At 40.7% G+C, this 22,124-nt stretch overlaps 1 protein-coding gene and 1 non-coding gene across 4 annotated transcripts in view; both read left to right on the plus strand.

Annotated features, from left to right (window-relative positions):
* Positions 1 to 22,124, plus strand: part of KIF13B (kinesin family member 13B) — a 211,600-nt gene that overhangs the window by 35,486 nt on the left and 153,990 nt on the right. The window lies entirely within an intron of this gene.
* Positions 20,498 to 20,570, plus strand: TRNAK-CUU. The gene has a single exon. It is a non-coding gene; the product is annotated as a tRNA-Lys (tRNA).

Consider the following 22,124-nt stretch of genomic DNA (forward strand, 5'->3'; position numbering starts at 1 on the left):
CATTTAGCAGCTGAACATCAACTCTTTGCCAAGTACCAAGCTAAAAAGTTAGGATAATCTTTATTTAGTCTTAGTTCCTTTAAATTGTGATTAAATTATTTTTAGCATGTAATTTGTCTGTAAGCATACTAGTAAAACAAAAAACAAAGCAAAACAGAAAAACAGAAAGAGAAGTTGAATTATTGTGGACTTGGTAAGGCTAGAGTTTTGCGGGCTCAGATTTGAAATAATTCCATTGTTTAATTCTGATCATTGTGCATGTTCTTATGAGAGTGATATTTAGCTAAAAGGAAAAGTGGTTTCTTTTGCAAATTAATAGTGTAGTGTTCTGGAGCCCTTTATCCTACTTCCTTAGAATTTGTTAAAGAAGAATCTTGTGTAATGGTGAGTTTTACTTTTTATTAAATCTAATTTTGTGTATTTATAATTTAAAAAATCCTATAAAAAATCCTATAGAATGGGTAATAAGTAAGAGTGATAATAATCTTTGTGTATTGACCCACAGATGAGACAAATCACTAATGTTGTTTTCCACTTTTAGGAAAACTGAAGTAGAATTTACATAAGTAGGTAAAAGTTGTATTTGCCATTAATTTTTTAAAATGTTTTGTTACAGAGAATTTAAAAGATAGGCCATAGTAGCCATAGTGGTATAATGAACCTCCATGAGCCTGTTCCTCAGCCTCCAGTGCCATCACTCATGGCTAATCCTGTCCTGTCCACTCCTTCAACTCTTTCCATTTCTCATATTATTTTGAAGTAAATCCCATTTACCCACAAATATTTTAATATATCTTTATTATTTTTTAACATAGCCAAAATGCCATTCAGATCAGATCAGATCAGATCAGTCGCTCAGTTGTGTCCGACTCTTTGCAACCCTGTGAATCGCAGCATGCCAGGCCTCCCTGTCCATTACCAACTCCCAGAGTTCACTCAGACTCACGTCCATCGGGTCAGTGATGCCACCCAGCCATCTCATCCTCTGTCATCCCCTTCTTCTCCTGCCCCCAATCCCTCCCAACATCAGAGTCTTTTCCAATGAGTCAACTCTTCGCATGAGGTGGCCAAAGTACTGGAGTTTCAGCTTTAGCATCATTCCTTCCAAAGAAATCCCAGGGCTGATCTCCTTCAGAATGGACTGGTTGGATCTCCTTGCAGTCCAAGGGACTCTCAAGAGTCTTCTCCAACACCACAGTTCCAAAGCATCAATTCTTCGGCGCTCAGCCTTCTTCACAGTCCAACTCTCACTATTACACCTTAAAAATGAACAGTAGTCATGTAGTAGTATCAAAGTTTCAGTCAGCGTTCACATGTCCAATTGTTTCATAAAGTTTTTTCCTCAGAGTGTGATTTGAAGGGCATCCAAATATGGTATACCCGTTGAGATTGGGTTATGTCTTTTAATTTGTTGGTTCCTTGATTGTTGAAGAAATGGGTCATTCCTTCTGTTGATCGGTTAATAAGTGCACTTATTTAGTCAGATGGCAAATATTGATTTTTCCTGTAGATATTTTTCTTTTTAAAATTAATTTTTTTTTAAATTGAAGGATAATTGCTTTACAGAATTTTGTTGTTTTCTGTCAAATCTCAACATGATCAGCCATAGGTATACATACATCCTCTCCGTTTTGAAACTCTCTCCCATCTCCCTCCCCATTGCACCCCTCTGGGTTGATACAGAGCCCCTGTTTGAGTTTCCTGATTCATACAGCAAATTCCCGTTGGCTATCTATTTTATATGGTGATGTAAGTTTCCATGTTACTCTTTTCATACCTCTCACCCTCTCCTCCCCTCTCTCCATGTCCATAAGTCTACTCTCTATGTCTGTTTCTCCATTGCTGCCCTGTAAGGAAATTCTTCAGTACCATTTTTCTAGATTCCGTATATATGCATTGAGTTCAGTTCAGTTCAGTTGCTCAGTCGTGTCTGACTCTTTGCGACCCCCTGAATTGTAGCACGCCAGGCCTCCCTGTCCATCACCAACTCTCGAAGTTCACTCAAAGTCACGTCCATTGAGTTGGTGATGCCATCCGGCCATCTCATCTTCTGCCGTCCCCTTCTCCTCTGCCCCCAGTCCCTCCCAGCATCAGAGTCTTTTCCAATGAGTCAACTTTTCGCATGAGGTGGCCAAAGTATTGGAGTTTCAGCTTTAGCATCAGTCCTTCCAGTGATCATCCAGGACTGATCTCCTTTAGAATGGACTGGTTGGATCTCCTTGCAGTCCAAGGGACTCTCAAGAGTCTTCTCCAACACCACAGTTCAAAAGCATCAATTCTTCGGCTCTCAGCTTTCTTCACAGTCCAACTCTCACATCCATACATGACTACTGGAAAAACCATAGCCTTGACTAGATGGACCTTTGTTGGCAAAGTAATGTCTCTGCTTTTGAATATGCTATCTAGGTTGGTTATAACTTTCCTTCCAAGGAGTAAGTGTCTTTTAATTTCATGGCTGCAATCACCATCTGCAGTGATTTTGGAGCCCCAAAAAATAAAGTCTGACACTGTTTCCACTGTTTCCCCATCTATTTCCCATGAAGTGATGGGACCGGATGCCGTGATCTTCGTTTTCTGAATGTTGAGCTTTAAGCCAACTTTTTCACTCTCCTCTTTTCACTTTCATCAAGAGGCTTTTTAGTTCCTCTTCACTTTCTGCCATAAGGATGGTGTCATCTGCATATCTGAGGTTATTGATATTTCTCCCGGCAATCTTGATTCCAGCTTGTGCTTCTTCCAGCCCAGCGTTTCTCATGATGTACCATAAGCAGGGTGACAATATACAGTCTTGATGTACTCCTTTTTCTATTTGGAACCAGTCTGTTGTTCCATGTCCAGTTCTAACTGTTGCTTCCTGACCTGCATTTTTAGGGTTCTCAAGAGGCAGGTCAGATGGTCTGGTATTCCCATCGCTTTCAGAATTTTCCACAGTTTATTGTGATCTGCACAGTCAAAGGCTTTGGCATAGCCAATAAAGCAGAAATAGATGTTTTTCTGGAGCTCTCTTGCTTTTTCCATGATCCATCGGATGTTGGCAATTTGATCTCTGGTTCCTCTTCCTTTTCTAAAACCAGCTTGAACGTCTGGAAGTTCATGGTTCAGATATGCTGAAGCCTGGCTTGGAGAATTTTCAGCATTACTTTACTCGCGTGTGAGATGAGTGCAATTGTGCAGTAGTTTGAGCATTCTTTGGCATTGCCTTTCTTTGGGATTGGAATGAAAACTGACCTTTTCCAGTCCTGTGGCCACTGCTGAGTTTTCCAAATTTGCTGGCATATTGAGTGCAGCACTTTCGCAGCATCATCTTTCAGGATTTGGAATAGCTCCACTGGAATTCCATCACCTCCACTAGCTTTGTTCGTAGTGATGCTTCCTAAGGCCCACTTGACTTCACATTCCAGGATGTCTCGCTCTAGGTCAGTGATCACACCATTGTGATTATCTGGGTCATGAAGATCTTTTTTGTACAGTTCTTCTGTGTATTCTTGCCAGCTCTTCTTAATATCTTCTGCTTCTGTTAGGTCCATACCATTTCTGTCCTTTATCGAGCCCATCTTTGCATGAAATGTTCCCTTGGTATCTCTGATTTTCTTGAAGAGATCTCTAGAATACGATATTTATCTTTCTCTTTCTGACTTACTTCACTGTGTATAATAGGTTCTAGGTTCATCCACCTCATTAGAACTGACTCGGAGGTGTTTCCTTTTGATGGGTGAGTAATATTCCATTGTGTATATGTACCACACCTTCTTTATCCATTCATATTTCGGTGGAAATCTAGGTTGCTTCCATGTTCTAGCTATTGTAAATAGTGCTGCAATGAACAATGGGATACATGTGTCTTTCTCATTTTTGGTTTCTTCAGGGTATATGCCTAGAATTCAAATTCCTGGGTAATATGGTGGTTTCATTCTTAGTTTTTTTTAAGGATTCTCCATGCTGTCTTCCATACTGGCTGTATCAGTTTACATTCCCACCAACAGCTCTTGCAGATATTTTCACCCTGACATGCCTTTCTGTTCTCTCTGAGGTTACCCTAGTTGGGACCATAATTGCCTTCTAGCTGGTTTCTGGAACCTTCCTTCAAGCTTGCTCATGCATCCTATAATGTGTCTTTTGAATTTGGACCCTTTATTATTTCTACTAATTAAGAAATGTCAGTGTCTGGGAGACGTCTTTTATATGTTCAAAATGGCAACCCACTCCAGTGTTCTTGCCTGGAGAATCCCAGGGATTGGGGAGCCTGGTGGGCTGCCGTCTATGGGGTAGCACAGAGTCAGACACGACTGAAGTGACTTAGCAGCAGCAGCAGCTATCCTTTTTTAAAAAATATTTATATTTTATTTGGCTGTGCTGGATCTCAGTTGCAGTACTTGGGATCTAGTTCCTGGACCAGGGATTGAACCCAGGCCCCCTGCATTGGGAGCATGGAGTCTTACCCACTGGACCACCAGGCAAGTGCCCCTCCTTGTTTTCTAACTCTTGTACTGTTTCACTGTTTTGTTTGTATTTTGGGTCCCCCTCCCCTTTGAGGCTGTGACCTGGGATCACAGTTGGAACTGGGATCACTTAAACTTTGTGCCTCGTGCAGTGCTCTGCAGGCAGAAGTGCTCTGTAAACGTCTCTTGACTGATTCTAGTCCTGTGGTTCTTGTTCTCTAAAGCCCTCTATCCTCATGTTAGCCCAAATTAGTAGTTGGAAAGGTGATTTGTGAGTCTGGGAGTTACATGTTATGGAGAGTATTTCTCAAGACAATGGTAGGACCTGATGAGCCATCTCAAACCCACCCCACCACGCAGGGTGTGACTTTCTAGAGATTCTTGTCCAGTAGGTCCGATCGCCTGTTGACTCTCATGGCATTGTATTGCTTTTCATGTTTTGATAACAACCTTCTGTTCCAGTGCTGTTTCATTGATTCTATCTTAAGTATGCTGTTTCCTGGGGATCTTAGGACCATCAGTCAGTTCAGTTCAGTCGCTCAGTTGTGTCCGACTCTTTGCGACCCCAGGAATCGCAGCACGCCAGGCCTCCCTGTCCATCACCAACTCCCGGAGTTCACTCAGACTCACGTCCATTGAGTCGGTGATGCCATCCAGCCATCTCATCCTCTGTCGTCCCCTTCTCTTCCTGCCCCCAATCCCTCCCAGCATCAGAGTCTTTTCCAATGAGTCAACTCTTCGCATGAGATGGCCAAAGTACTGGAGTTTCAGCTTTAGCATCATTCCTTCCAAAGAAATCCCAGGGCTGATCTTCAGAATGGACTGGTTGGATCTCCTTGCAGTCCAAGGGACTCTCAAGAGTCTTCTTCAACACCACATACTGTGGGATAAATTTCCTTGGGAAGAATTTTTCAAAGATTAAACAGTTATTTGTGACATACAGATGTTGCAGACTGGGGGTGTTGTAGGCTCCATTTACATATAGATGTTTATTTGACCTGCAGTTTCAATACCTAAAAATTGAAGAGTTTCACATAAAAATTCAAATTTGTAGTTTTTCCTAAACAACTTGAAAATCTGGCATCACTGAGCTCTGTCTCCCTGATAAGGTCATGAGCTGTTTAGGTCCCCAGCTGGTGGATGTGGATAAATAACACTTATTTTATCTGCCTGGTCCCTGTAGACCTTTCCATGTAGACCTTTCCATGTAATCCTTGGTGTAGATCCTTACCAGCTTCTGTCACCATACATGTCCTTTCCTGACCTGGGCCCCAGGCTAGGGGCCTTTTTGAAACTCTTAACCTCTGTACTGGTACTGAATATGTTATGTTCTCAATTTTTCTTTAGTTGATTGTTTGCGTGTGTGCTCAGTCATGTCTGACTCTTTGTGACCCCAGGGACTGTAGCCCACTCGGCTCAATTGAAAAAAAAATAATGCTATTTTCAAAAACAAAAATACATAAATATAAACATATTTACTGAAGAGCATCATTTTATATTTTTGCAAATCAATGAGTTACATTGAACACTTGATAATTTATAAAGTCATATCAACAGAGAATTCTCATGGTTGGTTTATTGTTTAGCCATGTGAACTTGATAATTGTTGATATGACTTTATAAATTATCATAACACAACACACTGATTTGCAAAATGTAAAATGATGCTCCTCTTCAGTAAATATATATTTTTGCTTTTAAGAATAGTATTTTTCTTAAATATGTTATTTATGTAATAAATTTGCTATTTTAAATGAATTGATAACATATTTAAGAGTTTCTCAGCTTTAATTTCTAATTAAAATTTTCTCTAGGCTATAACCCATGTAAAAAGAAGCATTTTAGGGTCCTCAGTTGTTGAAGAGTGTAAAAGAGTCCTGATACCAAAAAGTTTGAGACTCTCTGATCCTAAAGGACAATGTGTTAGCCCAGGTCAATCAGAATTGTCTAAGGCACTCACCAAAATTTTAGAACATAATTATTTTTTCCATCATAAGCAATATCATATGAATCAACACTATGCTGTACTATGCTAAGTCACTTCAGTCGTGTCCGACTCGGTGCAACCCCATAGACGGCAGCCCACCAGGCTCTGCCGTCCCTTGGATTCTCCAGGCAAGAACACTGGAGTGGGTTGCCATTTCCTTCTCCAATGCATGAAAATGAAAAGTGAAAGTGAAGTCACTCAGTCGCATCGGACTCTTAGCGACCCCATGGACTGCAGCCTACCAGGCTTCTCCGTCCATGGGATTTTCCAGGCAAGAGTACTGGAGTGGCGTGCCATTGCCTTCTCTGAAACACTAGGTCCCTGCAAAAGTCTTTTGAACCTGTGATATTTCTGAAGAGTATAATGCTGTTTGACTAAGACCTTTAGGCAAATGATTCTGTGAATTTGGACTTCTAACTTAGAATGCCAAGAAATTTAACCCTGTATCTTCCGGAGTCGGAGGCCAGGGATTCCCTGGTCCTATTAAGCCTTTCTGGTTGTTCTCTTACTCATGGTAGAGAGAGTTTGTTGTATAAACAGTGGGAAGAGGATTTGAAGATCTGAGATGGAATTTTGTTCTGACTGGAGATTTTAGTGGGGAGACTTTCAAACAAGATTCAGATGCTAGAGGGCTAAAAGCATGATCAGTCATTGAGAAGAAAACTGGGGTTACTTGGAGGTTAGAGGGGCATGAAGTAATCTCACCTGCTTCCCTTTGTGGGGGAACAACCTGGAAAAGCAGATTCCTGCAGGCATCCTCTCTCCCAGTTGCGTCTTTTCATCCATCCACCTTTTACTGGTCCCCTGAAGCAAGGAGGGGATCCTTTTCCTTTCTCTCTGCACTTTGGCTTGCTCTGTCTTGTCATAGAGTCCTCACCTTATATCACTGGAGTAATTGAACAGTTAAAGCAAGATATGGGTAGAAAAGAGGAACTGTTTTGCTGTGGTGACATAGAAAGATGCGGATAGGCAGGATGGAGAGAAATTCCCAGCAGCCATAGCGAGGGCAGGGGATTCCTGGACCAGATCGGTTGGGCAGCTGTTCAAGAAGAACAGTATGTGTAGCTAGGACACATGGATCTCTCTTGTTCTCTAGTTGCAAATACCTATCTCGTCTCGCCAACTATTTTTTAAAATCACTTTGGTTTAGAAATTGAATCCTATCTAATTACCCTTCCAATATAAAGGATTTGTAGGATGGAGTGTCTGTATGTGTTTAAGGATCTAGCAGAGGATTAGGCTCCAAGGTGCTCCAACAATATTTTTAGATTGGAAAACACAATTTATATCACCATGTATATTGTCCTGTTGCCCTAAGAGGAGAGAGGAAAGTCCTTAGCATACATCTCATAAAATGCTGTAGAATTGGAACAGGCTCTGAAAGTCCTGCTAGAGTATATGCGGAGAAGATAAGATTAGATGTGATTTTGACTGTAGTTAAACCAGTTTAACTTACTATTGGAGGGGCTTGGCCTCAGTTTTCACTGCCTGAGGGGAGCTGGTTCTGATGATTGTCTTGGTCTCTGCTCTGCCTTTCAAGAAGGAGGTCCTAGGACTTCCCTGGTGGTCCAGTGGTTAGGACTTTGTCTTCCAATGCAGGGGTTGTGGGTTCGATTCCTGGTCGGGGAGCTAAGATCCCACATGGCTCTCGGCTGAAAAAATGACTTTAAGAATGGTTTGCATCAACAACATCTTCAAAAAAAAAAAAAAAAAAAAAAAAGAAGAAGAAGAAAGAACTCCTCTGGGTGTTAGACTGCCAGGGTAGGTCTGTTCTCCATAGGGTGGGTTATGTGACACTCCTGTGTCTACCAAGATATTTAAAGGAGATAGAAAAGGCAGGAAAAGAGTATGTATTAAAAAGAATGTGTATATTTCTGTATATGGATAACCGAATCACTTTGTTGTACATCTGAAGCTAGCACAATATTGTAAATCAACTGTATTTCAAAAAATTTTAAAAATTGATCTGAAAAAAGCAAGAAATCTTTGACAAAGCAAATATCTGGTTACTGTCAACAAGGTGGGCTTGCTTGATTATAAATTTATATGTCAAAAACTTTAATAAAGTTTAAAAATATTCCTAAGTAAAAAGATAGATAATTGTCAAGATTTCAGACGTCAGCAGAAAGTAGTCACTGTGAGGGGAAAAAGGAATGCAAGACTAATTTTATTTTTACTCATAAATACAGTAATTCAAATTTCAGGATACCTGTCAGTTTTTATGTAACTGGAAGGTCTTTGGAAGTTGACTTTGTAATGCATAAGCAGTTTTTACTGGAGTTCCTTGTTTTGCTAACTGGGATTTTTATAGCAATTTTATGCAATAATTCACATATATCTAAGCCTGCATTAAAGCAGATCTTTTTATTTTTTAGATGAAATGAACACTTAAATAATGATTGTTTTGTAAAAATTTATTTTTTTATTGAAGTGTAATTGAATTACTATATGTTAATTACTGCCATACAGCAAAATGACTCAGTTATGTGTGTGTGTGTGTGTGTGTGTATACACACACATTCTTTTTCATATTCTTTTCCATTATGGCTTATGACAGCATACACACACACACACACACACACACACACACACACACACACATACACACACACACTGTGCTATATAGTAGAACCTTGTTTATCCATTTGAATGTTTTAAAAAATAAATTTTACCCTATGAAATGAAAACCACTGTGAGAATCGGTACATAGTAGCTTATAATTGCACTGTATTGTTTTGCCAGACTTAACATATTCCTCTATGTAGAAAACTGGGCGACTTGGTGTTTTGGTCATGTGTCACAGACTTCCTTGCTCAACTTTATTCTCATCAGATGTTACCACAACAGAAACCCCATATGTAAGCAAGATCTTTGTTCAGTTTTTACTTCCACTTAGTCACTAGTCTAGTCAGCCACCCTTGCAATCTGCTATGTTCTTCAGGGGCTTGGAAACTGCCATGTAATGGGAGGAACCAGACATTGAATATACATTTGGTACAATTTCGCATGAGTCATTCTAATTAAGTTATGTAAGTGGTACAGGAAAACCCTATTGTATGAATGTCCTTTCTCTCAAAGTTCAAGATTTAATAGGACTGAGCACATGTGCTCGTCTTTTTATCTGCTCATATCAGGAAGGATGCTTAAAAGTAGGGAGTTGGGACAGAGACTGGTTGAGTCAGACCTTGGCACTGAACTTGGACTTTGTGCCTTGCCATTTCCATAGGCTTTCCTTAAGTTTTCTGATGTTGATTTCATCTTTATCCTCTGTATCACACACCTCTTCTATGCCACTTCAGAACCTCTTGGCCTCACTCTCCCCAGAGCCTTTAATCACTCTTCACCCCTGGCTGCTGCCAACTCAAACTGGACCCAGACCAGCTTGACGTGGACACACCCTGACACCTCACGCGCCACTCCCCTGCCCCCTCTTCCCTGGGGCCGCAATCCGTGACACGCCTGAGGCTTTGGTCTCTGAGGAATCCATGCTAAGAACATCCTTTTTGTGTGTCCTTGGTCTGTATACTAAACGAGTTCTCTGTGTTACATTACGGTTGGTCTGTTGTATTTTAACCTGACTCTGAATTTAAAAATTAGGAACAGGTTAGGTCTGTTCTTCACAGTGGGGATTAATTTTTAATTCTGTCCATCTCAGAAGCATTAAATAGGATCTAGGACTGAGGTGCTATCGGTGGAATTAGCCGTCGTCACTGCTTGTAAGGGTAGGAGAAGGCAAGAGTTGGTTGAAGGGCATCAGAGGAGAACGACTCAGGCTAAGGTTGGCATTCTGGATTTCCCATTACCAGTGGTGTGCCTTTGGGAGTTTTCATGACTTCCCTGAGCTTCAGTTTCCTTTTCTGTAAAATCGAGGTGAGGACACCATTATACGGACCTTGTCAGATCGCTGTTGGCATAAATGAGTTATTTATGTTGAATGCCTGCTACATGGTTAGGTACTTGGTAGATGGTAAGTGCTATTATTCATTGATTTGTTTGTTCTGATCATTTTTCATTATAAAAATTTTATTCATTGAAACACATCATATTTTAAGTAATTTTTTCCCAAGCAACATTGGTGCATACTTATTGGCCAAGTTAGACTAATAACCATGCCCTCCTCCAGGGGATCTTCCCAACCCAGTGGTCAAACCCAGGTCTTCCACATTGCAGGCGGATTCTTTACCATCTGCAAGCCTGAAGCCCAGGCTAACAACAGCAATAACAAATCATGCCCTTTTGCTTCTTAATTGGCAATGATAATTGGCAGTTATCTTAGGTGACTTAAGCTATAGCTCTAAGTGTGGTTTATTAACCCTCCAGATAGCAAGTACAAGATGTTTATTTCAGGCACTGTGGGTTTCCTCTAAAGAGCATCAATTTGCATAATATTGCTCAGAGTTGGTTTCCTTGTTCTGAGCAAAGAGCTATTATTATTCATAGTCAAAGAAACTTCGTGGTCAAGGTCTTTGAACACTTAGAAGGTGTAAATAATGCAGAGACAGCTAGGATAGTGTTCCTGGAAATACAAGAAGTGAACAGAGAATTTAGTTCTGGGATCTTCTCATTGATGATAAATAGCATTTATAGGCACTATTATTTCTTATAGTGTGTTGGATCCTTTGCCAGGGATTTTACCTACAAGTTCAGTAAAAGCACTTAAAACAGAAAATATAGGCACCATGATTATCTCAGATTTTTCAGAAGAGGAATGAGGCAGGAAGTTGTTATATCACATAGTAAGTGGCAGAACTAGGATTTGAACTCAGGTCTGCATGAGTTCATCTCTCCAAAGCCACCTATACTCACTGCTTCTTACTGCTTTGTAGGATTTCACAGAAGAGTCTTCTTGATCTTTAGACGTTTGAAAAATGTAATTGCTTTTGGAAAAGTAAAAAAAAAAAAGAAAAAAGAAAAATATAGTTGGTAAATTCAGATTAGAGCAAAACTGTGGGCATTCAACAATTATTGGTTGGTATCTAATATATGATACCCTGGCAAGGCGCCTGAGAAGGGAAAGATAAGTATGACCTGCTCTTTTTTTTTTTTTTTTTAATATTTTGTTATGTTGCTCAGTCACCAGGTTCTGTCTGACTCTTTGTGACCCCTTGGACTGCAGCATGCCAGGCTTCCCTGTCCTTCACTATCTTCCAGAGTTTGCTCAAACTCATGATCCATTGAGTCAGTGATGCCATTCAGTCATCTCATCTTCTACTGCCCGCTTCTCCTCTTGCCTTCAATCTTTTCCAGCATCAGGGTCTTTTCCAGTGAGTCAGCTCTTTGCATCAGGTGGCCAAAGTATTGGAACTTCAGCATCAGTCCTTCCAGTGAATATTCAGTGTTGATTTCCTTTAGGATTGACTGGTTTGATCTCCTAGTAGTCCAAGGGACTCTCAAGAGTTCTCTAGCACCACAGTTCGAAAGCATCAATTGATGCTCAGCCTTCTTTATGGTCCATCTCTTACATCCATACATGACTACTGGAAAAACCATGGCTTTGACTAGACGGACCTTTGTTGGCAAAGTGGTGTCTCTGCTTTTTAATATGCTGTCTGGGTTTGTCATAGCTTTTCTATAAGTGTATGTACTTGGCTAAGCTGCCTCTTGGTTGTGTCATGTGGGATCTAGTTCCCTGACTAGGGATCGAACCCAGGCCCCCTGCAGGGAGCTTGGAGTCTTAGCCACTGGACCACCAGGGAAATCCAGACTTGCTTTTTGTTTATTCTTTTAAAGGAATTACATGCTGGAGTTCAGGAAACACATACACAGCTAAGGATGTTACATTTGTTAATGCATTCAACAACAATTTGCTGAATGCCCTGTAAGTGTGTCAGTCTAGTATTGATCCTTAGAAAACGATGATGCATAAAAGGAAATTTGGTCCCAGGCTTCATGGAGTGTCTTAGTCTATCACGGGTATTACAAACTGGTCTAAGACATTTGGGTCATTTATAATCAGACATTAGCAACCTCCAATGATGAGAGCTGGGGCTTTCCCGGGTGGCACAGTGGTAAAGAATCCACCTCCCAATGCAGGAGACGTGGGTTTGATTCATGGATCAGGAAGATCCCCTGGAGGAGGGCAAGGCAGCCAACTCTAGTATTCTTGCTTGGGAAATCCCATGGACAGAGGAGCCTGATGGGCTAGTCTATGGGGTCACACAGAGGCGAGCACAGCTAAGTGACTGAGTGTGTGTGCACACAGACACACACACAGTATGTCAGCCATGAAGTTCTGATAAACACACACACATACACACACATGGTATGTCAGCCATGACGATCTGACGAATGCTGTCTCTCTCTCTCACACACACACTATGTCAGCCACGAAGTTCTGATGAACACATGCGTGCACACACACAGTATGTCAGCCATGATGATCTGATGGATTCCCTCTCAAAGGTATTAGCAGGCGCAGCGTTAGTCATACAGCCTGTTCCTGTGAGCTCTGTGAAGTCACAGCTCTCAGACAGATGCCTTGTCTGAAAGCTTCCCATGAGACCAGTGGAGCAGGATTCAGGACCCTCTGTTAGAAGTACGTGGCAGAGTCTGAATTCAGGTCTGCCTAGAGTCCTAAGCAGAGAACCCCAGACTAATGGCACAAGATGCCAGGGTTGCTAGGGTCTTAAATTTTGTCTCTCAAGAATGGAGGTACCTGTGTGAGATTTCTAGTCAGTGTGCAGAGTTTTAACATGGCACATTTTACTAGTTAAAAATTAGTTCTGATGTTCTGTGTGCTGATTAATGAACCCTGGAATGTTGTTCAGAAGAAAAGATAGCCGGACCTGTTTTTGCATGAACCTATATGGCTATCTGATAAAGTCTGTAGACCTTTCTCAGCATAATCTTTCAACAGCATAAAATGCAAAGGATTACAAAAGAAGCCAAGTATAATGAAATACAGTTTCCAGAATATTTTTAAAGGAAAATCTCATGGACGGAGGAGCCTGGTGGGCCGCAGTCCATGGGGTCGCTAGGAGTCGGACAAGACTCAGCGACTTCACTTTCACTTTTCGCTTTCATGCATTGCAGAAGGAAATGGCAACCCACTTCAGTGTTCTTGCCTGGAGAATCCCAGGGACGGGGGAGCCTTCTGGGCTGCCGTCTATGGGGTCGCACGGAGTTGGACACAACCGAAGCGACTTAGCAGCAGCAGCAGCAGTGCAGCAATATGTGCTGCTTTATTCCTGTATTGACTGTGAAGATCTAGTGTTGGGAATAATTAATTTCAAAGTTGTGATGAATATAAATACAACAATTGTAATGATAAAATAGCTGTAATGTTTGTTGGTGACAAAATCACTGCTAATTCTGTAATTTATTGCCTATATTAATAACTGAGGGTAATGGCTAAATTGCTGTTAGATAGTAAAACATGAAAGTGTAGCTTTTTCCCCCAGCCATTTTTGCAGATGCCCATTCATTCTATCAGGGTTAAGAATCCCTACTCTAGAGTGTGCGTTTTAAAAATAATTATTTATTTTTAATTGATGGTTACAGTATTGGTTTGATTTCTGTTATACATCAGCATGAATTAACTATAGGTGTACATATGTCCCCTCCCTCTGGAGTGTGCATTTTTGATTAGAATCTTCTGTCACCTGATGAAGCCTGGAGTGTATATATGTGATTAGGATACCGAATGTCAAGAAATTACCCCTACATGTGGATTAAAACTTAACACTTGCCTTTATTGCTATTTTTTCTTTTTAAAAATCATTTGTAGGGATAATGAGACTGTACAAATAACAAATGCAGTGTGTGGAAGTTCCCTAGGAGAGAGCTATGAAGTGCTATGGGACTATTCAGAAGTATTTTCAAATAAAGACAAGAGAATCTTAATAAAGACAACATGATAAGACGATCTAGACAGACACGAATGCAGTGTTAGGAAGAAGTTGGGGGGAGGAGGAGTGAAAGTTGCAAGTACTATAATTTATGAAGGTTGAAAAAGACATCGCAGAAAAACATGATTAGGACTTTCTTCTGTCTGGCTCAAAAATAAAGATATTTCAGATAGAAAGAATAGCATGACGGTTGGCATGGACGGTGGGAGAGCCTGGAAGGTTCTTCCACATATGAGTGACATAATTGTCCAGTCACGGTTTTAAGCACTTTATACATGTTATTTAATCCTCACAGCAGTCTTATTATTATTTGCATTTTTTTTCGGATGGAGAAACAGGCATGGAGAAATTAAGAATCTTGCTCAGAGTCAAAACTAGGCCTTGTTTGGCTCCACTGGACTCAAAATGACTCAGTATGAGATTACACTGATGACTGGAGGGTAGATTAGGCAGGAATGCAAAGGGAGATGGGAAAATCAGGTCAGAGATTATTAAAGTGATGTGGCAAGAGATGCTAAAGGTGGCCTGAACACTGAGTGTTGAGAACAGATGAAAAGAGTTTTCGTCTTGGAAATCTGCACATTGATGTTTTCCAGTGAGACAACACCCACAAAATAGGAAATGAAAGTCTAGTGTTTCTGAGTGGAGATTTTCCCCAGCCGGTTTAAATATGTACTTGGCTGAATGAATGCTTGTGTTACCAGTTCTCTCCTGAGTGCAGAATATTCATTACTGGCAGGATTTTCCTATAATCACCAGTTAGCATTTACAGTGAGCACCCCCGTGGCCCCTTGCCTGCCTCGGATCACCAGGGGCACAGTTTGCCAGTATCAGATTGTGTGGTGACTAAGCTTGCAGGTGTAAGAGGTACCAACGCCTTGTCAGAGCAGAGGAAGCATTCAGCACCTGGCTTATTTGCTAACATTTCGAGAGAACTCAGAGAAGTGGGAGGAAAAGCTTTAGATCAAGGGCTGACTAACCACTCATTCAGGGTCTGGAGTAGGGTTGTTTCATCTTTGAGGTGAAATACAGCAAAACCCCCCTCAGTCCTGACTTTGCTAAGCCCTGCAAAAGAGGTTTCTGGCAGCTTAGTGAGTTCTCCATTACACAGATTCAACAGGACTCCAAAAATGTGAACTTCCATGGATAAATAACCAGGGTCCATGGTTCTCCACGTAATAGATCATCAGAGCTATGTGAGAGTTTATAAAACATAACTAATCCACGTTCAGCATTTACAGAGAGGCGGAGTCTCTTGGTTCCTGGACTCAACGCTTTCCATTGGCCGAGTCCACATTCAGCTCCTCACTGATTGGACAGACGTTCCCTAGGAGCCTCTGGGCGGGCTTCCTTCACCCACACAATCCTTCTAGCCCTTTCTTCATTTTTGCAGGCACAGGAGATAAAGATTCTTTAACTTCAACTCCCTGATATTTCTGGTCAGAAATATCATTGATTTGTTTTTATTCTGCCGTAAAGCAATGAGAATTTTTGGGTCATTCAATATGAAGTGTTAACATTTTCAACCTCACAGTCACTCAAATATGCACTGTTCTACATCCCCATTTTTTGTTTCCATATTTTTATTTTTAACTTTCTTGTTGACAGACTAATGGTGTGATTTAAGCTAAGGTTTCTTAATATAGAACTTCTGTTTAATTGTAGTTATCAAATTATAGGTTTCCAGGCTGGAAAATAGAAACAATTCCTTTTTATTCTTAATACTTGTACCTAGGACAAGGCATTCATTGGAAGGCAATGTACTTTCAAACAGCAAAAGCAGGAAAATGGGAATATTTCTTTTTTAGGATGCAGTGGCTAAATGCACAGATAAAAACTTTATGCCATTTTCTCTCCTTATTGCATCTTTATTGAATAAGGTAGCTGAAATCTACTTTTTAAAATTGAAGTATAATTGATGTCCAGTGTAATGTTAATTTCTGCTCTACAGCAGAGTGACTCAGTTATACATGTGTATACATTCTTTTTGATATTTGTTCCATTATGGTTTATCCCTGTACATTGACTTACAGTTTCCTGTGCTGTACAGGAGGATCTTGTTTATCCATTCTGTACATGATAGTTTGCATTTACTAACCCCCAAATTCCCGGTCCGTTCCTCCTCTCCTCTCCTCCCCCTGACAGTCACAAGTCTGTGTTCTGTGTTGGTGAATCTGTTCCTGCTTCATAGATAGATGCATCTGTGTCATTTTAGATTCCACATACAAGTGGTATCATAACGACATGTCTTTCTCTTTCTGACGTAGTTCACTTCGTATGATAATCTCTGTGTCCGTCCATGTTTCTGCACATGGCATTATTTCGTTCTTTTTTATGAGTCAGTAGGGAGAAGGCAATGGCACCCCACTCCAGTACTCTTGCCTGGAAACTCCCATGGACGGAGGAGCCTGGTAGGCTGCAGTCCATGGGGTCGCTAAGAGTCGGACCTGACTGAGTGACTTCACTTTCACTTTTCACTTTGATGCACTGGAGAAGGCAATGGCAACCCACTCCAGTGTTCTTGCCTGGAGAATCCCAGGGACGGTGGAGCCTGGTGGGCTGCTGTCTATGGGGTTGCACAGAGCCAGACACAACTGAAGCGACTTAGCAGCAGCAGTGTTCCATTGTGTTTATGTATCCATTCAACTGTTGATGGACATTTAGGTTGTTTCCATGTCTTGGTTGTTTTGAATAGTGCTATGATCAGAAATCTGTGGATCAAATCATAGCTTCATGCTGCGAACATAGGAGTGTATGTATCTTTTTGAATTATAGTTTTGTCTGGATTTATGCCCAGGAGTGGAATTTCTGGATCATATGGTAGCTATTTTTAGTTTTCTGAGGAACCTCCATAGTGTTTTCCATTGTGGCTGCACCAACTTACATTCCCACCAGTGGTGTAGGAAGGTTCCCTTTTCTTCACATACTCTCCAGCATTTGTTATTTGTAGACTTTTTAGCGGTGTCCATTCTGACCAGTGTGAGATGGTGGTGGTGGTTCAGTAGCCAAGTCGTCTGCAGCTCCTCAGGACTGCGTGGACTGCAGCACACCAGGCTTCCTTGTCCATCACCATCTCCTGGAGTTTGCTCAGGTTTCATGTCCTTTGCATCGGTGATGGCATCCAACGATCCTATCCTCTGTTGCCCTCTTCTCCTTCTGCCTTTAGTCTTTCCCAGCATCAGAGTCTTTTCCAACAGTCAGTTCTTCACTTCAGGTGGCCAAAGTATTGGAGCTTCAGCTTCAGTCCTTCCAGTGAATATTCAGGGTTGATTTCCTTTAGGCTTGACTGGTTTGATAACCTTGCAGTCCAAGGAGTCTTCTCTAACACCTCAGTTCAAAAACATCGATTTTTTGGTGCTCAGCTTTCTCTGTAGTCCAGCTCTCACAACCATCCATGAGTACTGGAAAGACCATATCCTTGACTATATATAGACCTTTGTCAGCAAAGTGAGGTCTTTGCTTTTTAACACACTGTCTAGGTTTGTCATCGCTTTTCCTACATTTCTCTAATAATTAGCAAATTGAGCATCCTCAGAGTTTGGTATGGGGGGGATCTCTAACCCCACATGTACCAAGGGATGACTGTACTCTTTCATTAAATACGTAGGAAAAGTCAGATCTTGATTTTAAAAGGTTAATGGACTTTTTTCTCATTCGTATGTAATTATTAAAAGAAAGCTTAATATACCAATTTAATATACATGTTAACCCACGGAATACCATTTCTTCATCATACTCCTTGTTTTGTAAATAATTTCTAGTTTTGGTTACACATTAAATTTTATTATTAAAGATCAATTAATGAGAAGCAACATATTGATCCATCTTTTATCTGTTTTAAATTACTAGATGTATATAATTTAAATACTTGTTTAATTACTTTCAGTAATCTATCTTAGAAAATGTATTCTGTAATATAGGCCTCCTTGAAATGAATGTTAACACTTTTATTAGAATTTAAAAATGAAGTCAGGTTGTTTTGTATGGAAAATGTGTTTGACTTACTTGATTAATTTGATAAGATAATCAAGATTTGATAAGATATGTAGGATACTGATTTAATAATTAAGTCCCATTCTAGTTATAGTGCAAACTTTTCCATAAATTGAATCAGCTAAATGTGTGGCTTCAGTGTTTTGATGAAAATGTATTGAAAGCACATTGTAAGATGAAATAATTTTGCCAAATAGTATTCTTTTGTCAGAGGTATAATGAAGTTAACAAGATTTCATTTGTTTCCATCCTTTCTGAGTTTTAGAGGTTAAGCAAAGTTCCGATAAGTGAAACAATAGCAGGTGTGATTAACTTGAGAGGTTATGGTAAAGTCTTTGGCCTCTGTCCAAGAAACTGAGAAAATGAATGCTCTGTGACCTGGCTTACAATTCCTTTTGCCAGTCCAGTTTTTGCTTTCAGGAGACCTAATTGATTCATTAGCTTATAGATCCTTAAAAATAATATTTGATATTAGATCATTCTGTTTTTTTTGCTGTGTACCATGGCAGGAGTGTGAAGATTTGAGTGACGTTACTGTAACAAACCTCCTTCCAATTCAGTCCTCTTACATATTTTAGCAGGATCTTCAGTGCTCTGCGTCTGTGCTCAGTCTCTTCCGACTCTGACCCCATGGACTGTAGCCCGCAAGGCTCCTCTGTCTATGGGATTTCCCAGGCAAAAATGCAGGAGTGGGTTGCCATTTCCTACTCCAGGGGATCTTCCGACCCAGCAAGCAAACCCGCGTCTCTTGTTTTCTCCTGCACTGGCAGGCAGCTTCTTTACCACTGGCGCCATCTGGAAAGCCCTTTCGGTGCTTTACTTCTGTACAAAAGAAAATAGGAGTACCATTAATGCTCAGTGCCACCTCATTTCAGTAGTAAGTTACAGTAATCCCATGGACTTGTTTCATTATAAGATGCTTTTCCATTACGTTTTTACTTCATTGTGTTTATCAAAATTTGTAATATATTTATTTTGCTCTAGTCAATTATGTGCTACTAATAATTGTATTGATAGCTCAATGCAGAAGAGTAACCAGAGAAATTTAAAGTTTTAATTTATATAGATATTTTTGCAGAAACGCATGATAGAGGGTTAACAGAAGACTTTACATTAGGATAAAATGTTTTGTGCAAACTATCAGTAGAATGGAATTTGGAGACCAAATGTTTCTTTTTCATTGCCTTCAAATTTTCAAGTCAGTTCAGATGTTGGGTAGATGACTTCACATCACTGGGTGACTTGATGGGAAAGAAGTAAAGGTATGAAATTATTGGCTATTAAAGAAAAGAGTTTTTTCATTTAAAAAACAGTGGATTGTATCAACAATAAAATATCATTATTTAAATTTATATAAATTTATGGTACTTGGATTCCAGTGGATACATTTAGGAAACTCTATTTAAAAATATAAAAATTCAGGAATTCTTTGCAACTATTTAAATCCATTTTTGAATAACTTTATATGACAATTCAAATGTATGAGGAGGTTTTTTTGGGGGGTTCAGTTCAGTCGCTCAGTCGTGTCTGACTCTTTGCGACCCTATGAATCGCGGCACGCCAGGCCTCCCTGTCCATCACCAACTCCCGGAGTTCACTCAGACTCATGTCCATCAAGTCCGTGATGCCATCCAGCCATCTCATCCTCTGTCGTCCCCTTCTCCTCCTGCCCCCAATCCCTCCCAGTATCAGAGTCTTTTCCAACGAGTCAACTCTTCTCATGAGGTGGCCAGAGTACTGGAGTTTCAGCTTTAGCATCATTCCTTCCAAAGAAATCCCAGGGCTGATCTCCTTCAGAATGGACTGGTTGGATCTCCTTGCAGTCCAAGGGACTCTCAAGAGTCTTCTCCAACACCACAGTTCAAAAGCATCAATTCTTCGGCGCTCAGCCTTCTTCACAGTCCAACTCTCACATCCATACATGACCACAGGAAAAACCATAGCCTTGACTAGACGAACCTTTGTTGGCAAAGTAATGTCTCTGCTTTTGAATATGCTATCTAGGTTGGACATAACTTTACTTTCAAGGAATAAGCGTCTTTTTTGGGGGGTACATGATCAAAAAAAATTTTGAAGACTATTCCAGGTATGTGCATACCTAGATTTATTAATCTTAGGCATATATTCATTGACTCCCTGAAGAAGATTTTAGCTTAAGATGTACCACCTTTTTACCTCTTCTCCTACTGTTTGATTTTTATATTTAATTTCTTCGACCGTCATTTCAGGCTGCCTGGCTAGCTCAATAGGTAGAGCATGGGACTCTTAATCCCAGGGTCATGGGTTCGAGCCCCACCTTGGGCATATGCCCAAAGAATCTGCCTGCAATGCAGGAGACCTGGGTTCAGTCCTTGGGTCGGGAGGATCCCCTGAAGAAGGAAATAGCTATTTCCTTCAGTATTTCAGGAAATACTTCAGGAGTGAAGTATTTCCTTCACTCCAGTGTTCTTGCCTGGCAAGTTGCATGGACAGAGGAGCCTGGTGGGCTACAGTCCATGTGGTTGCAAAGAGTTGGACACAACTGAGTGACTAACACTTTCACCCTTTCATAGTCATTTCTGTGGTGTTTTTACAGAATATATTAACTTGTACTTTGAACATTGTCTCTTCATTCCTTGTTTACCAAGAAGAGATCCTGCCCTTCCCCCTTTCTGTGTCCTCTTATAGCCCACTTGCTTTATTCATAAGTTGACATTATTATATCCATATATATATGTGTGTGTATCCATCCATCCTTCCATCCATCTTTCACTGGCTTCTCTGCCCATCCATCCGTCCGTCTATCCCTCTGTCTCAGTGCTAGACCAAATGATGTGTTAGATTTCCTGTCCTTCTCTGGGATTGTTATCACAACTGGTTCAGAGGCTATTTGATGGGGTTGTTCTAGCATAAAGTTAAAACCAATTTCTCTCTTTCTTAAATTCAGTCAGTTGCATCAGATTGTACCACAGTTTAAACCATGACTCTCTTGAGTAAGCTATTTATTTTTCCTGCGGTTTTGTTTACTTTTTAACTCTGTCTTTGGAGATTTAGTCACTAAGTTGTGTCCAATTCTTGTGATCCTATGGACTGTAGCCCACTAGGCTCCTCTGTCCATGGAGTGAGTGCCATTTCCTCCTCCAGGGGATCTTCTGACGTAGGGATCGAACCCAAGTCGCGTGCATTGCAGGTGGATTCTTCTACCCCTGAGCCACCAGGGAAGCCCCAGTTCTGTCTTCAGCATATTCTTAAATTTTTCCCTTTCAGATCCTTAGCTATATGATTCTATTAATTTCCTCCAAAGATCTTTGTCTCTGAGCCTTCTGTCTTAGTTACTTTGTAGATAACTGTTACCTGAAATTCAGTGGGGAAGAATTAACATTTTCTGGCTCTTTTACATTTTTAGATCATGATTTCTTAAGGAAACTGGCAGTTTAGAGTCTAATGTGTAACAGTAAAGGAAGGACAAAGGTTGACAGAGAATATACATAGGAAAAGTAGTATCTGGAGATGTGAGGAGAGGCTTTGAAGAGTGAAAGTGAAGTCGCTTAGTCGTGTCCGACTCCTTGGCGACACTGAACTGTAGCCCGCAGGCTCCTCCGTCCATGGGATTCTCCAGGCAAGAATACTGGAGTGGGTTGCCATTTCCTTCTCCAGGGGATCTTCCTGACCCAGGGATTGAACTCAGATCTCCTGCATTGCAGACAGACTCTTTACCCTCTGAGCCACCAGGGAATCCCTGGAGAGGGATTATTTATCAGGAGAGATTTTATTTTAGACAGGATATAGTGATGGTTAACCTAACTCCTAGTCTGTCATTTCAGTAGACATTCATTGGGTGCCTACAATCTGGAAGGGCTAAATTTAAGCGTTGAGATG

This window comes from Bubalus bubalis, chromosome 3 (genome assembly GCF_019923935.1).
Source record: "Bubalus bubalis isolate 160015118507 breed Murrah chromosome 3, NDDB_SH_1, whole genome shotgun sequence".
Classification (NCBI taxonomy): Eukaryota; Metazoa; Chordata; class Mammalia; order Artiodactyla; family Bovidae; genus Bubalus; species Bubalus bubalis.